Genomic DNA, 14,934 nt, shown 5'->3' on the forward strand with positions numbered 1-14,934 from the left:
CGCATACTTTCCCAGGTGCCTAACCTCTCTATCCGCTTCCTCCTGGAACTCTTTCATTAGGTCCTGCAAGGTCCCATCCCCGAGTGGTGTCGGGTTCAGAAGCTGGCGGCGCTCGCAGTCCGCAATCTGCCCCTCAAGGAGCTTAAGCCTGTTCCTAATAGCTTTGAGAACACTGGAGTGTTTCGCCATGGCTACTCCCCTGACATAAACTTTGAATGCCTCCCAGACTGTCCCAAATCTGTCGACTGAGCCTACGTTGGTGGCAAAGTAGGTATCAATGTCCTCCCCCAGGTCTGCCCTAAATGCCTCATCTAGAAGTGAGTATGGCGGGAAGCGCCACGTGAACGGAGGGATCCTCTTCTTGGGAGTGGTCAGCACTAGCACTACTGGGGAGTGGTCCGACAGGGTGCGGGGGAGCACACTGCAGCCCTTAACCATGGGAAGCAGCGTGTGCGTGGACAGCCAGTGATCTATCCTGGTATGGATGTTATGGTACGCAGAGTAGTGTGTGTATCCCCCCTGGCCGTTATGCCTATCTCTCCAAACGTCTACCAGCCCTAGGCGCAACATTTCAGCCTGCATCTGCAGAGCGGCCGCCGCCGGGCGCCGGGGGGGGCCTGCCGACCTATCTAGCTCTGAGTTGAATGTGAAGTTGAAGTCCCCCCCCCAGAGCATTCTATCAGTGGGGCATTCAGCGCAGTGGCTCGCCACTGCCGCAAAGAAGTCAGGGGAATCGTAGTTTGGGCCATAGATGTTCATGACTAGTATGTCGTGGCCCTTGCCTACGCACCTGCTCAAAACAAATCTACCCTCCGGGTCAGCTTTCAGCAGTGTGAGCGACAACTTAGATTTCGGGTTTACCCATGTAAGGACCCCCCTTGCATGTGTGGTGAAGCCCGCGTAGGTGGCGTTTCCCTGAATCCCCCTGTGCGTGAGCATCTTGCTGGTGTCGGGCAAGTGTGTTTCCTGCAGCAGCGCCAGATCTATGTGGTGTCGGAGCAGGTATTGGAGCACCTTGCGCAGTTTTCGGTAATCATTTAACCCCCTAACGTTCCACGTAACAGCCTTGAGGGTCTCCGTGTCACTCAGCAGGTCGGCATGTGATGCATCAGCCATAGTCCCTAAAGAAGCAAATTGGCAGCAAGGCCCAGCCATTCACCGCCCCTCTCCGTCTACAGCATTCGCCTACGCCCTCCAAGTAGCACAACAGTTCAAAGCACAGTTCGGACCCCTTCCCCAAACAGTTCTGAACCCACAGGCCCCAATTCCCCCCCCAACCACAATCCGCCAACCCCAACCTGGCGTGAACGAATCCCCCAACTCTCGCATCCCCCCGCCTCCCACAGTCACTCAACCCCCAACCTGGTGTGACCGAAATTCCCGTGTCCCTCCCCCCCCCCACTTCCCTACTCATGCAACAATTCCCCATTTCGGCTCAATCCGAGCCGTAACCGCAATGCGCGCTGGGGCAGAGGTAGCCTGTGTAGTCCTTTTGTCGTCCTCTTCCCCACCGGGACTATCAAACAGTGTCCTTCAGCTTGCCCCTTTGCCAGCGCCTCGGTTACTAGGTCTAGCAGTATCCACACTACTCCATAGTTCAACAACGTGTTGGCAATCCCGTCCCCCCATCCCCCCACGCCCAGAATCTTCAGCACATTGCAGTGTCCCGCTTTTGGGAGTCAAATCGCGCCAAGGGCAGTTTCAGTAGCACAAATGCCGCACCCCGGCGACCCCAGTACATAACACACAAATCTCACCCACAGTTCAGCGTGAAGCAGTCCAGGGCCTGTGGCCGTGCGCTCCGGGCAGCCATCTCCCATTAGGTCAGCGAGGGGACGTAGGGGCACTAAGGCGCTCAGATATACGGGTTGCACTGCTTACCGCCCTCTGTAACTCAGTCTTGTTCCTCGAGGTCCCCAGTGCAGTTCCGGTCCGCCGTGCGTGGATTCGGACTCCCCCGGGCCTCCTTCATCCAGACTTTCAAGGATTTCTGCAGTTCTTTGGGATCCGTGAAGAAGTGCGAGTGTCCCTGCCTGTTGATGCGTAGTCTCGCTGGGTATAACATAGCGTAGTCCAGGCCCAGTTCTCTAAGTTGCTGTTTGTATGGAACAAATCTTCTTCTTTCTTCCTGGACCTTTGAGGTGAAGTCTGGGTATAGCGATATGTCCATTCCTTCGTACTGTAGCTTGCCCTTTTCCCGGGCTGCTCTGAGGGCAGCGTCTCTGTCCCTGTAATTTAATAATTTCGCTATTATCGGCCTAGGGCTGGCGCCCGGGGGAGGCCTCGGGCCGAGGGTGCGGTGGGCGCGTTCCACTATAAACATTGTCGAGAAGGTGTCGTCCCCTAGCATCGTCTTCAAAAGTTTTTCAATAAACAGCTCCATTTTGCCCGTTTGGGTCGATTCGGCCACACCTGTGACGCGGATGTTGGAGCGCCGGGAACGCGCCTCTAAGTCCTCCGACTTCTCCTGGATGATCTGAAGCAACCTACCAAATTGTTTACGATCCGAATCCCACTCGGTTTGGGCCTCCTCCGCCTCGGTGAGTCTGCGTTCTGCCATGTCCAGCCTCTCCGCATGCTTGTCCACTCTTTCTGTCATCCGGTCCATTCGGTAGGCCAGTGCGTCAATCTTACTTCCAATGGCTGACATACCTTCCTGCAGCCCCTTCTCCATAGTGTTGAGCATCTCTTTTATCTCGGCGCATAGTGAGGGGCTCTGATCGCTAGCCGAGTTCGGAGATTGGGCGGCCGGTCTTTCCGGTTCCTTCTGCCGTCGCTGCTCGAACGCCAGCTTCGTTTGGGTCCGGTCCCCCTTGACCATGGTGAAAGTTCGAGGGGGGAGCGGGTCTCTCCGTTGGGGGGGCCCGCTGTGGTAGAGAGTGGCGTCCGTGGAGTAACAAGTTGGGCTGTGTCTGGAGTGCAGCCTGCCGGGGCCCGATGGCCTCCAGTGTCCACTATATGTCCCAGGGCGGTCAGGGGAGTCCGCTCTCGTAGGAGGGGAGCTATGCCCACAGGAGTCTGCTAGCGCCCCGACCAGTGCCCAGCTCTCCTTATCTGCGTGGCCGAATGTCGATATATGGGGCCCGGGCCGAGCCTACCTCCAGGGCGCTCCGCGATCACCACGTGGGCTGCAACCGGCTCCGCAGCCTCACCGGCGTCTCCACCGCTGCTCCCGCCGGCTCCCAAGTGTGTGCCAGCACCTCCGGTGCGCAGTTCCTCAGCGCGGGGCAGTCAGGGGGCCAGCCGCCGTCAGGTGTTTTCCGGCGCCCAGCCGGCCACTCGCCGCCGCCGCACGTCGGGTGACGTCGCTCGGCCTCGCCGAGTAGGAAAGACCGGGGATTCGGGCCTGGTCCGGCGTCAGCAGGGCAGTCGGGTAAAGTAGGGTTTCCCTAGACCGATTTCGGCCAGAATTGCAGCCGGAGGTCCGCTAGTGTCCGCGGGGACGACGTCCGCTGGTTTCACGTGTGGGGCACCGCTAGAAGAGGATAGATGCCGGATAGATGGTGGCGCTGGCTCGGAGCTTCGCACTTACGCGTCCGCCATTGACGCCGGCTAGCTCCGCCCCCACCTTGGTAATACTTATTTGGTTATTTGCGCAGTTCCGGAGTTCACAATTTATACTGACTTTGTGTCATTTTATTCTTGAAATTGTAAGGTTAAGAATATTTTAACTCTAATTACCTCAGATTTCTTTTTTTTTAAATCCATTTGCACGATGGCGGCTCCTACTACCAACATTACAGTCAACCACCAAAAGAGTTTATGTGCACTCCTGGTGATCCACCTGTTCCGTGGTTACAATGGAAGGAGCATTTTATCAATTACCTTCTAACTATTGACCATGCTAATAAGGGTGTGAACCTGTTACAACACATTTTTTACAACGCACTACTGTTACAACGCATCCATTACAACGCGGATACTGTTACAGCTCATGTTTTTACAACGCATTTTTTTACAACGCAGGTACCTTTACAACGCATACCATTACAACGTAAGTATTGGTAAGTATATAGTTATTTTTTAAATGTTATAGGTTTGGGGTAAAGGGGTATTTTTAGGGGTTAGGGTCAGTTTTGGGTTTTTGGGTAAAGGGGTATTTTTAGGGTTCAGGGTCAGTTTTCAGTTTTTGGGTAAAGGGGTATTTTTAGGGTTCAGGGTCAGTTTTCAGTTTTTGGGTAAAGGGGTATTTTTAGGGTTCAGGGTCAGTTTTTAGTTTTTGGGTAAAGGGGTATTTTTAGGGTTCAGGGTCAGTTTTCAGTTTTTGGGTAAAGGGGTATTTTTAGGGTTCAGGGTCAGTTTTCAGTTTTTGGGTAAAGGGGTATTTTTAGGGTTCAGGGTCAGTTTTTAGTTTTTGGGTAAAGGGGTATTTTTAGGGTTCAGGGTCAGTTTTCAGTTTTTGGGTAAAGGGGTATTTTTAGGGTTCAGGGTCAGTTTTCAGTTTTTGGGTAAAGGGGTATTTTTAGGGTTCAGGGTCAGTTTTCAGTTTTTGGGTAAAGGGGTATTTTTAGGGTTCAGGGTCAGTTTTCAGTTTTTGGGTAAAGGGGTATTTTTAGGGTTCAGGGTCAGTTTTCAGTTTTTGGGTAAAGGGGTATTTTTAGGGTTCAGGGTCAGTTTTCAGTTTTTGGGTAAAGGGGTATTTTTAGGGTTCAGGGTCAGTTTTCAGTTTTTGGGTAAAGGGGTATTTTTAGGGTTCAGGGTCAGTTTTCAGTTTTTGGGTAAAGGGGTATTTTTAGGGTTCAGGGTCAGTTTTCAGTTTTTGGGTAAAGGGGTATTTTTAGGGTTCAGGGTCAGTTTTTAGTTTTTGGGTAAAGGGGTATTTTTAGGGTTCAGGGTCAGTTGTCAGTTTTTGGGTAAAGGGGTATTTTTAGGGTTCAGGGTCAGTTTTCAGTTTTTGGGTAAAGGGGTATTTTTAGGGTTCAGGGTCAGTTTTCAGTTTTTGGGTAAAGGGGTATTTTTAGGGTTCAGGGTCAGTTTTCAGTTTTTGGATAAAGGGGTATTATTAGGGTTCAGGGTCAGTTTTCAGTTTTTGGGGTACAGGGTAAAAATGAATTAAATTTAATTTTAAATTAAATTATTTATTAGTAAATAAATTAAATTAAATTACATTGCATTATTTTTGGGGTTGAGGGTCAGTTTTGAGTTTTTGGGGTACAGGGGTACAGGGTAAAAATAAAGTTATATATTTTTTTATTTTAAATTAATTAATTTAAATTATATTTCATAAAATTACTTTAATTTATTTTTGGGGTTTAGGGTCAGTTTTCAGTTTCTGGGGTACAGGGGTATATGGTAAAAATAAAGTAATATTAATTTAAATTTAAAATAATTAACGGAAATTAAATTATTTAAAATTACATTAATTTATATTTTTAAAATTAAGTTACTATTATATTATTAATATTAACATATACTTACCAATACTTACGTTGTAATGGTCTGCGTTGTAAAGGTACCTGCGTTGTAAAAAAATGCGTTGTAAATACATGCGTTGTTACAGTATCCGCGTTGTAAAAACCGCGTTGTAACGGTATGCGGAGTAAAAGTCCGCGTTGTAACATCATATATCCGCTAATAAGTTATCTGGTGAAAGAAAATAAAATGATTGCTGCATAGTTTGAGTCCTGAAGGCTTAAGGATATATGGTAAATTGAACAAGGACACTGTGTCTGGTGATGACAATGTTTTTAACCAAGCAATTAAGCATTTAGACAATTACTTTTCACCTAAGGTTTGTATTGGTCGAACCCGTTTTAAGTTCTTTCAAAGGAAACATCTTAAGAATGAATCTATAGATGACTTCGTAACTGCTCTTCAAAAACTTGCTATTGATTGCAGATTTTGAGTAATTGAAGAAGAGGTAGTAAGAGATCAAATAGTCATACATGCGTTTGATCCCTCCATACAAGATAGATTATGGGTTAACAGTGACAATTCTCTTAAAGATGTTCTTGCTATTGCAAGGAAAACTGAAGTGTCTGGTAGGTGTGCAAAAGCCCTCAGGAAAGATAATTCTGTTTGCAAGAAGAAACTGTCGCCAGAGTTCTCTCTAACAAATCTAGAGTCAACGCTGCGAACAGGGTCTCCAGCAAAAGAGATGAAATTTCCAGCAAAAAAGAATTTAGATGTTATAGATGTGACAGAAAAATTAATCTTTCCAATGATAAGAAATGTCCAGCCCTCAGATAAAGATACACTCTATGCGGAAAAATAGGCCATTTCAGCCGAGTGTGCCACACTAAAAATCCTAACAAAGATAAAGTTAAATGCATTGAGGAGGGTCTTTTATCCTTCGCTAATGAGGACAGTGATGATGAAGATTGTTTTATTTCAAACTCTAACAGTAATGTAGTCCTTAATATTTTGCACAGTAATGATTCTAACAAGACGATTTGTTTAATGTCTATGGGGAGTTAATGTGCACATTGCAGCGGATTCCAATCCTCCTTTCACTATAGTGATGATGATATTTAATCTTGCACTGAACTGTATGATTCTATGGCATGAATATGGATAACATGCCTTTTTATCTTTTGTAATTGATGTATATATATATATATATATTTTTCCTTAGAGAATTTAAGTGGCATGTTTCTTTTTTTATCATTTCTACATGCCAACACAATATTTTATGACACTCTTTTATGTTTGTATTGTGTCTTTTATGATTGAAATTATCGAATAAAGACTAACTTGATTGACTGATTGATTGATTGATTGCTTGAATGAGGCTGTATGGTCCGACAAACTTGGTTCTGAATTACTACAACCCGATATTGCTCCTGAGAGTTATACGGGTGAATCTATTGATTTGCTTGGTTTGAGGGAACGTATCTTTAGATTTAAGAACAGAAGTGCTTTCTGCAAACTTTATGTTTCAAAAAAGGGTCCATCTATTCTTGGGTGGAAAGATCAAAGGGAACTCAATATTATTTTTGATCCTAATGGTATAGAACAAGTTGTTTTAGATGAAAGTGAATGCATAGACTATACATGATAATTTTCATGATTTTTTTCTAGAACTTTGGGAAGATTGGAAGATTTTGAGTATCAAACCTGATGCATCTCCAAAAGTCCACACATGTAGGAATATTCCTTTTTCTGTTAGAGATGATGTTGAGAAGGAATTAAATAGGTTAGCCAATGATGGTCTCATCTAACCTATAGAGTCTTCTCAATGGATTTATCCGTTGGTCGCAGCGAGGAAGGCCAACGGAAAGGTTAGATTATGCATTGACTTGTGCCATCTCAATGGTAACATTTTGATAGACCAGTTCACACTCCCAAAAATCATCAATGAAATGCTCACTAAAACCAGAGGCATGGAAGTTTTTTCTACAATTGACCTGTCTCAAGCTTACCACCAAATTCCCATTTCTGATGATTGTAAAAATCTTACTGCTTTAATTTCTCACATTGGTTGTTTTCAATACACCAGAATGCCGTTTGGTTTGGCTTCTGCAGCTGCTGTATTCCAGTTTTTAATGCACAAGATTTTGGTCATTTGGATAATGTTCTCATTTTCCAAGATGACATTCTTCTCATGGGGAAGAACAGCAGCAATCACAAAACCAAACTCCTTCATGTGCTATCCCTCTTAAATAATTTTGGATTAACAGTAGAATTCTCTAAATGAAAGTTTGCTGCCAATAGTGTGAGTTATATTGGTCATGAAATTAGTGCTGTCGGCATTCATTCAAAAACCAAATTAGGTTCTGCCATTACTGGTGCCCCAGTCCAAAAAATAAGGATGAGGTTAAATCCTTTTTAGGACTTGAGTTTTTTTCTAAATTTGTTAAATAAAATACTAGCAGAACCTTTCACATTAGGCAACTTTTCAAATCAAGTCTGAATGTGTGCGGTCTGGTTCGTGTCAGGAGGAATTTTCCAACATTAAAAATGCAATTTCCTCTGCTCCCGCTTTTCAGGGTTTTGACCCTTGTGGAAAAAATGTTATTACCACGGATGCCAGTGGTACCGGTATTGGTGCTGTCTTGTCACAGGTTGATGAAAAAGGTTTTGAATCCATTGTTGCATATGCCTCTAGGTCTTTGTCACCTGCAGAGTGCAAATACGCTGCAATCGAACGTGAGGCACTTGCTTGTGCTTGGGCCTTGGATCATTTTCGTACATTTGTTTGGGGCAATGAAGTCATTATTAAGTGTGATTATAATCCTTTAGTTAAGATCTTGTCTAATGTTGGAATGGGTAATGTTACTGCCAGGTGATCACGAATGTCCATGCGGCAGTTGGATTTTCTCCACAAAGTTGTATACCTACCTGGTAAAAAGAATGCTGTTGCTGATTTTCTTTCTTGGTTGTCAGTTCAGATGTTTGAAAACCAGGATAACCTCATGGATGGTGTTCAAGTTGCTTGGTTATGGGACCACGGGGTTGATTCTTTTACAAAAATGGAGTAGAGGGAAGGTCTGACCAAAGGCGAGTGTTTAAGGAACGTTTTGGAGTTTTTATGCACTGGTTGGCCTTGAAAAATGGAAGTTAAAGACTTGAAGGCTTTCTGGGACGTCAAAGATAAGTTATCGTCTTTGGACGGTAACCTTATGAGGGGCGATAAATTAGCCCGTCCGTTTAGTCTCAGAGGCCAAATTATATCTCTATATGCCATGATGGACACTTAGGAATTTTTAAAACCAAGTGCATTGTTAAAAGGAGGTATTGGTGGCCTGGTCTTGATATTGAAGTGGAGAGAGCTGTGAGAGATTACGGTTTTTGTTCATCTGCGGACAAAACCCTTAAAACTTTAAGACCTCCCATGAGTGATCTTATGTGCCCTGAATCTCCCTGGGAGCAGGTTGCTGAGGACATCATAGGCCCTGTTGGCAGTTCTGGAAAGTATGGTATTTCTATGATGGATGTGTTTTCTAAGTTGCCTGTAGTCAAAGTGATCAAAAAATTGGACACTGACACCCTGATAAACTTTTTTGATGATGTTTTCCTTAGCGAGCGCATTCCCGCTCTCATCATTAGTGATAATGGGGTACAGTTTACTTTCGATGTTATGACTCAGTATTTATCTAAATGTGGAATTCAACATAAAACTACCTCTTTGTACAATCCAGTTTTGTGACATGTAAATATTTTAAATGTTTGTGCACATCTAAGTCTTGAATGTTCAATCAATCAATCAATCAATCATTTGTAAAGTGCACAACATACCCGTGAGGGTCTCAAGGCGCAGGGGTGGGGGGGCGCTACTGATCGAACAGCCAGGTCTTGAGTATCCTCCTGACGGTCAGCAGGTCTTGGGTCTGTCGTATGCTCAGTGGGAGGGTTTTCCATGTCTTGGCGGTGAGGTGGGAGAAGGATCTGCCACCGGTGGTTGTTCTTCGGATGCGATGGACGGTGGCGAGTGAGAGGTCGGCGGAGCGTAGCTGGCAGTTGGGGATGTAGAAGGAGAGCTGTCTGTTGAGGTAGGCTGGGCCAGTCTTGTGGAGTGCCTTGTGTGTGTGGGTGAGGAGCTTGAAGGATATCCTCTTGTTGACGGGGAGCCAGTCCAGGTTTCTCAGGTGGGGTGTTGTGGCCGTGTCGTGGTACGTCGAGGATCAGTCGTGCCGAGGCATTTTGGATGCGTTGTAGTCGTTTGATAAGCTTGGTCGGGGCTCCAGCGTAGAGGGCATTTCCGTAGTCGAGTTTGCTGATGACAAAGGTCTGGGTGACTGTCTTTCTTGTAACTGTCGGGATCCATCTGTAGATCTTGCGTAGCATGCAGGGTGTTGAAGCAGGAGGAGGAGACGGCATTGACTTGCTTGGTCATTGAGAGCGTTGAGTCGAGGATGATTCCCAGGTTGCGTGCGTGATCGGTGGGTGTCGAGGCTGGCCCCAGTGCCGTCGGCCACCAGGAGTCATCCCAGGCTGAAGGGTTGGAGCTGAGGATGAGGATCACCGTCTTGTCAGAGTTCAGCTTCAGACGGCTGGTCTTCATCCAGTCGGTGACGGCCTTCATTTCTTCGTGGAGGTTGGCTTTGGCTGTGATGGGGTCCTTGGTGAGGGAGAGGATCAGCTGAGTGTCGTCGGCGTAGGAGATTATGTTGAGGTCGTGCTGTCGGGCTGCGTGTGTGAGCAGGGCCATGTAAATGTTGAACAGGGTCGGGCTGTGGTAGGATCCCTGGGGTACTCCGCAGATGATCTCAGAGGCTTTGGAATGGAATGGGGGGAGGCAGATGCTCTGGGTTCTGTCGGAGAGGAAGGAGGTGGTCCAATCCAGATCTTTGTCTCTGATCCCTGACCCGTGGAGGCGTGCGCGTAGTGTGCGGTGGCAGACGGTGTCGAAGGTGGCAGAGAGGTCTAGGAGGAGGAGTGCTGCGGTCTCGCCATTGTCCAGCAGGGTCCTGATGTCGTCGGTGGCGGTGGTGAGGGCAGTCTCGGTGCTGTGGTTGCTGCGGAACCCTGACTGGGAAGGGTCCAGGATTCTGTTTTCTTCGTGGTATCGGGTTAGCTGTCTGTTGACGGTTTTCTCAATGACCTTGGCCGGGAAGGGGAGCAGAGAGATGGGCCAGAAGATCTTGAGGTCTCTTAGGTTTTTTGAGTAGGGCATGGATCTCGATGTGCTTCCAGGTCTCTGGAAAGGTTGCGGTCTCGAGGAAGAGATTGATGACGTTGCGCAAGTTGAAGACGTGGTGCGGGAATGGGTCCGACGCCGAGCCGGAGTGGATTGAGCTCATGGTCTTGATGGTGTCATTGATGCTCACGCTGGTCCCGGCTAGCAGGGAGACGTCTTCGATGGTGTACGGGGATCTGTTGTGTTGCTGTCTGCTGGGGCTGTCTGGGTGTTGAAGCTGTCATGGATATCTGCTATCTTGTGGTGGAAGAAGGTGGCAAAGGAGTCGCACAGGGCTTGCGATGGTGGGATGTCATTGGTGTTGGAGCTGGGATTGGAGAGTTCCTTCACGATGTTGAAGAGCTCCTTGCTATTATGTGCGTTGTTGTCGAGGCGGTCTTTGAAGGAGGTCCTCTTTGCCGCCCTGATGAGGTGGTGGTGGTTGCCGATGGCGTCCTTGTGTGCTGCGTGGCTGTCCGGAGTTTGTTCACTGTGCCATTTCTTCTCTAGTTTCCGGCAGGCTTGCTTGGAGGCTTGGAGTTCTGGGGTGAACCAGATTGCCCTCTTGCTGGTGTCTCTGTGGGGGGGGTTTCTTCAGCGGGGAGAGGGTGTTGGCGCAGTCCTCGATCAAGCGTCTGAGGCTGTGGGCAGCGTCGTCGGTGTTGGAGGGTTCGGTGGGTGAGCTGAGAGCGAGGTTTGCGTGTAGTTGGTCTTTGGTGATTTTGCTCCAGAAGCGGCGGGTGATCTGTTGGGTGCGGTGGTATGTGGTGGGTTTCTGGAAGGCGAAGTGGATGCAGCGGTGGTCGGTCCAGAGGAGTTTGGTGGTGTGGCTGATGGAGCGTACGGGCTTGAGGAGAAGACTGGGTCGATCGTGTGGCCGGCGGAGTGGGTGGGCGTTGTGATGAGTTGCTTCAGTCCGAGGTTGGCGAGGTTATCGATCAGGGTTGTGGAGTTGTTGTCGTTGTTGTTCTCAAGGTGAAAGTTCAGGTCTCCGAGGAGGATTTAGTTGGTGGAGGTCAGGGCGTGCGTGCTGATTGAGTTGGCGATGGAGCAGCTGCACTGGGGGCGGAGTCAGCGGGGTCGGTAGACAAAGGGTCCTCTAAGGGTGGAATTAGGGTCTGTGTGGATATGTAAATGCACGTGTTCGGCAGTGCTGAGCACGTCGTCGGCGCTAGGCGAGACCCTGATGCTTTTCTTGTGGACAATGGCGATTCCTCCTCTGACTCCGTTGGTGCGGTCTCTGCGGGTGATCTTGTAGCCGTCTGGGATGGCTATGGCAATGTCAAGTGCGGAGGGGTCGTTAAACCAGGTCTCTGTCAGGAAGGCGACGTCCGGGGATGTTGTGTCGAGCAGGTCACAGAGCTCGACGGCATGCTTGCGTGCGGAGCGGGTGATCAGTAGAATGCATAGGAGGTGGTTGGGGCCTTTTTTTGGCGGGTGGGAATGTTAGTTCAGAAGAACTATTCTGTGTGTATGGTAATATATGTATTGCAATAAGTTTACACTGATTTTTCAAAAAACGGATACAAATTTATAGTGTTTTGCGCTTTTTTCGTTTGGACATAAGGTACATTTTGCTTTCTCATTTGTTGACTGTTCTCATCCAATTGGAGAGACACAATTGCTTTAAAAAAAGTTCTTTACGTTTTAAGATTGGCAGAACTACTGTTTCACATATACCTGCCAGGCCGTGGAGGTGTCCCAGGCCCCCAACGGACCCCAGTTTCTGTTTTCGGGTGTGGACGACCGGGAAGACTGGCCCGTCATTTTCTACAACCGCACCTGCCTCTGCTTGGCGCCCTTCAGCGGCTTCCAGTGTGGGGAGTGCGCCTTCGGGCACAAGAGCATCACCCGGCTGAGCGCCACCGAGAGAGCGCAACTCATGGCCTACTTGAACCTGGTCAAACGCACCACCAGCCCCGACTACGTCATCTCCACCGGGGCCTACGCACAGATGGACAACGGGTCCCGGACGCTCTTCGCCGACGTCAGCGTCTATGACCTCTTTGTCTGGATTCACTACTAGCCGTCCCGGGACTCTTGGGTGCTGGCGGAGGACGAGGAGGAGACTGTGGTGTGGAGAAACATCGACTTTGTCCACAAAGCGCCCGCCTTCATGCCGTGGCACCGGTTCTACCTGCTCTTTTGGGAACGCGAACTCCAGAAGGTGACAGGAGATGAGAACTTTACCATCCCCTACTGGGACTGGCTGGACGCCGATGGCTGCGAGGTCTGCACCGACCAGCTGATGGGGGACCGGCACCCGACAGTAGCCGGCCTGCTAAGCCCGACTTCCTTCTTCTCCTTCTGGCAGGTAAGAACTGGAGTCAGACGTGTGCTTTCCTGACCATATTGCTGCCAATTCCTGCTGTGTAGCGATTCCCCACATCTTAGTGAGTTGTATAAGCAGTTAGATGTGGGATTTTTGTAAACAACACCTTGCCTGCTCTAAATTTGCACTTCCCTTATAACTGGTCCAACGAAACAACAAGTCCCAAAATGCAAAGCTTTGATCATGAAAAAGCCAGCTCTTGTCTCCAGTTATGACGCAGGGCTCTGACAGGTCTCTTGGATGGTTCTTTATAGCCACACTCTGTCTCTGCTGTGCGGTGTCCCTTACAGCTGCCGCTAGCGTGGCCTTGCATCACCATACTGTGCTGAATCCCTGGCTACTGCCCTTGGCATATCCTAGGAACACAGTACTGTGCTGTATCCCTCACAACTGCCTTAAGCATGATCTTTATCACCATACTGTGCCTTCTCACATGAAACTACATTTTTTGCATGGACTTCCACTACCGTACTGCGCCTTTTTTGTTGCAACTGTGTTTAGCATTCCTTACCTTTAACTTTCTGTTCGTTACAGCTGTCTATAGAATTGTCCTCAATCGCCAAGCCTTCTCTTACTCCATACAACTATCTATAGAATGGGCCTCAATCGCCAAACCTTCTCTTACTCTATACAACTATCTATAGAATGGTCCTCAATCATCATACTATCTCTTACTCCATACAACTATCTATAGAATGGTCCTCAATCATCATACCATCTCTTACTCCATACAACTATCTATAGAATGGTCCTCAATCATCATACTATCTTACTCCATACAACTATCTATTGAATGTTCCTCAATCGCCATACAGTATCTTACTCCATACAACTATCTATAGAATGAGCCTTAATTGCCATACCATCTCTTACTCCATAAAGCTATCTATAGAATGGTCCTCAGTCTCCATGCTGTTAGTCCATACAGTGGTCTCCTGTACAGTCCTTAATTGCTATTCTAATTTTATACCCTATACAGTTGTCTACAGCAGGGTCATCCATCGCTATATTGGTTTGTGCTCCATACAGGTATCTAAATAGAATTTTTCTCAATCACCATACCATTAGTCCTTACAGCTGTCTCCCTTGCGGTCCTCAATCGCCATACTGTTTATTGTATCCTATACAGTTGTCTTCATCATGGTCGTCAATCGCTATAGTGTTTCGCAGTCCATACAGCTATCCTCAGTGCGATCCTCAATAGTTGTATCATGACTGCTGTCTTTAGTATTGTACTCAATCGCCATACTATCCATTTTTCTATACAGCTATATTGAGCACAATCCTCCATCTCAGCCCAGTTCCTCATGCTTTAGAGTAGCTTTAAGCCAGATCTTTCCTTGGATCCTGTTTAGTTGCATTTAAATTGGCGCTTTCTCTCCTTGCCCCTCAGCCCACCTCTCACTTCACTTCACCTCTTACCCTTCACTTTCGATCAGAAGTTGGATAGTTTCATGGTCGTGCCTTGAAAGACAGTCCCCCAAGTCCTTGGGGAATATGTAACTTAGCTTCTGCACCTAAAGGCACGCATGGGCTCTGGTGCAGCTGAAGATAGTAATTTTTGCCCTCCATTCCGGTTGTAACCTGGGTCACATTGTGTTGTTTATTTTATTATTATTATTATTATTATTTATTTCATTTGTATAGCGCAACAGCTACCCAACAAAGGGTTTCCCGGCGCTAAAGATCCAGTGATAGGTTTCGGAGCAAGGCATTTCAGATGTTGAACAGCTATGTTTTTAAGGCTTTCCTGAATTTCGTCTCATTGCATAGTGCGTGTGGCAAAGCGTTCCAAAGTGAGGGTCCAAGAAACGAGAAGGATTTACCGCCCATGCGCGACAGTTTTATTTTGGGGATCACAAAGTGATTAGCTGTTGCTGATCGCAGGGTCCGGGAGGGATGATAGGGACGTACTAGATTTTGCAAGTACTTTGGGGCATTCTTAGTGGAGATCTTATGCATAAAGCAAAGTGATTTAAATTTGATTCGATTCTCAATTCTCAACTAATGCAACTCTCGGATATATTTGGACGTTGATGTGGTA

At 47.4% G+C, this 14,934-nt stretch overlaps 1 pseudogene; it reads left to right on the forward strand.

The window, feature by feature from the left end:
- The first annotated feature begins 882 nt into the window (after positions 1-882).
- On the forward strand, positions 883-13,484 carry LOC147703162 (tyrosinase-like; annotated as a pseudogene).
- The last annotated feature ends 1,450 nt before the right edge of the window (positions 13,485-14,934 follow it).

Source organism: Lissotriton vulgaris, chromosome 7, assembly GCF_964263255.1.
Source record: "Lissotriton vulgaris chromosome 7, aLisVul1.2, whole genome shotgun sequence".
Classification (NCBI taxonomy): domain Eukaryota; kingdom Metazoa; phylum Chordata; class Amphibia; order Caudata; family Salamandridae; genus Lissotriton; species Lissotriton vulgaris.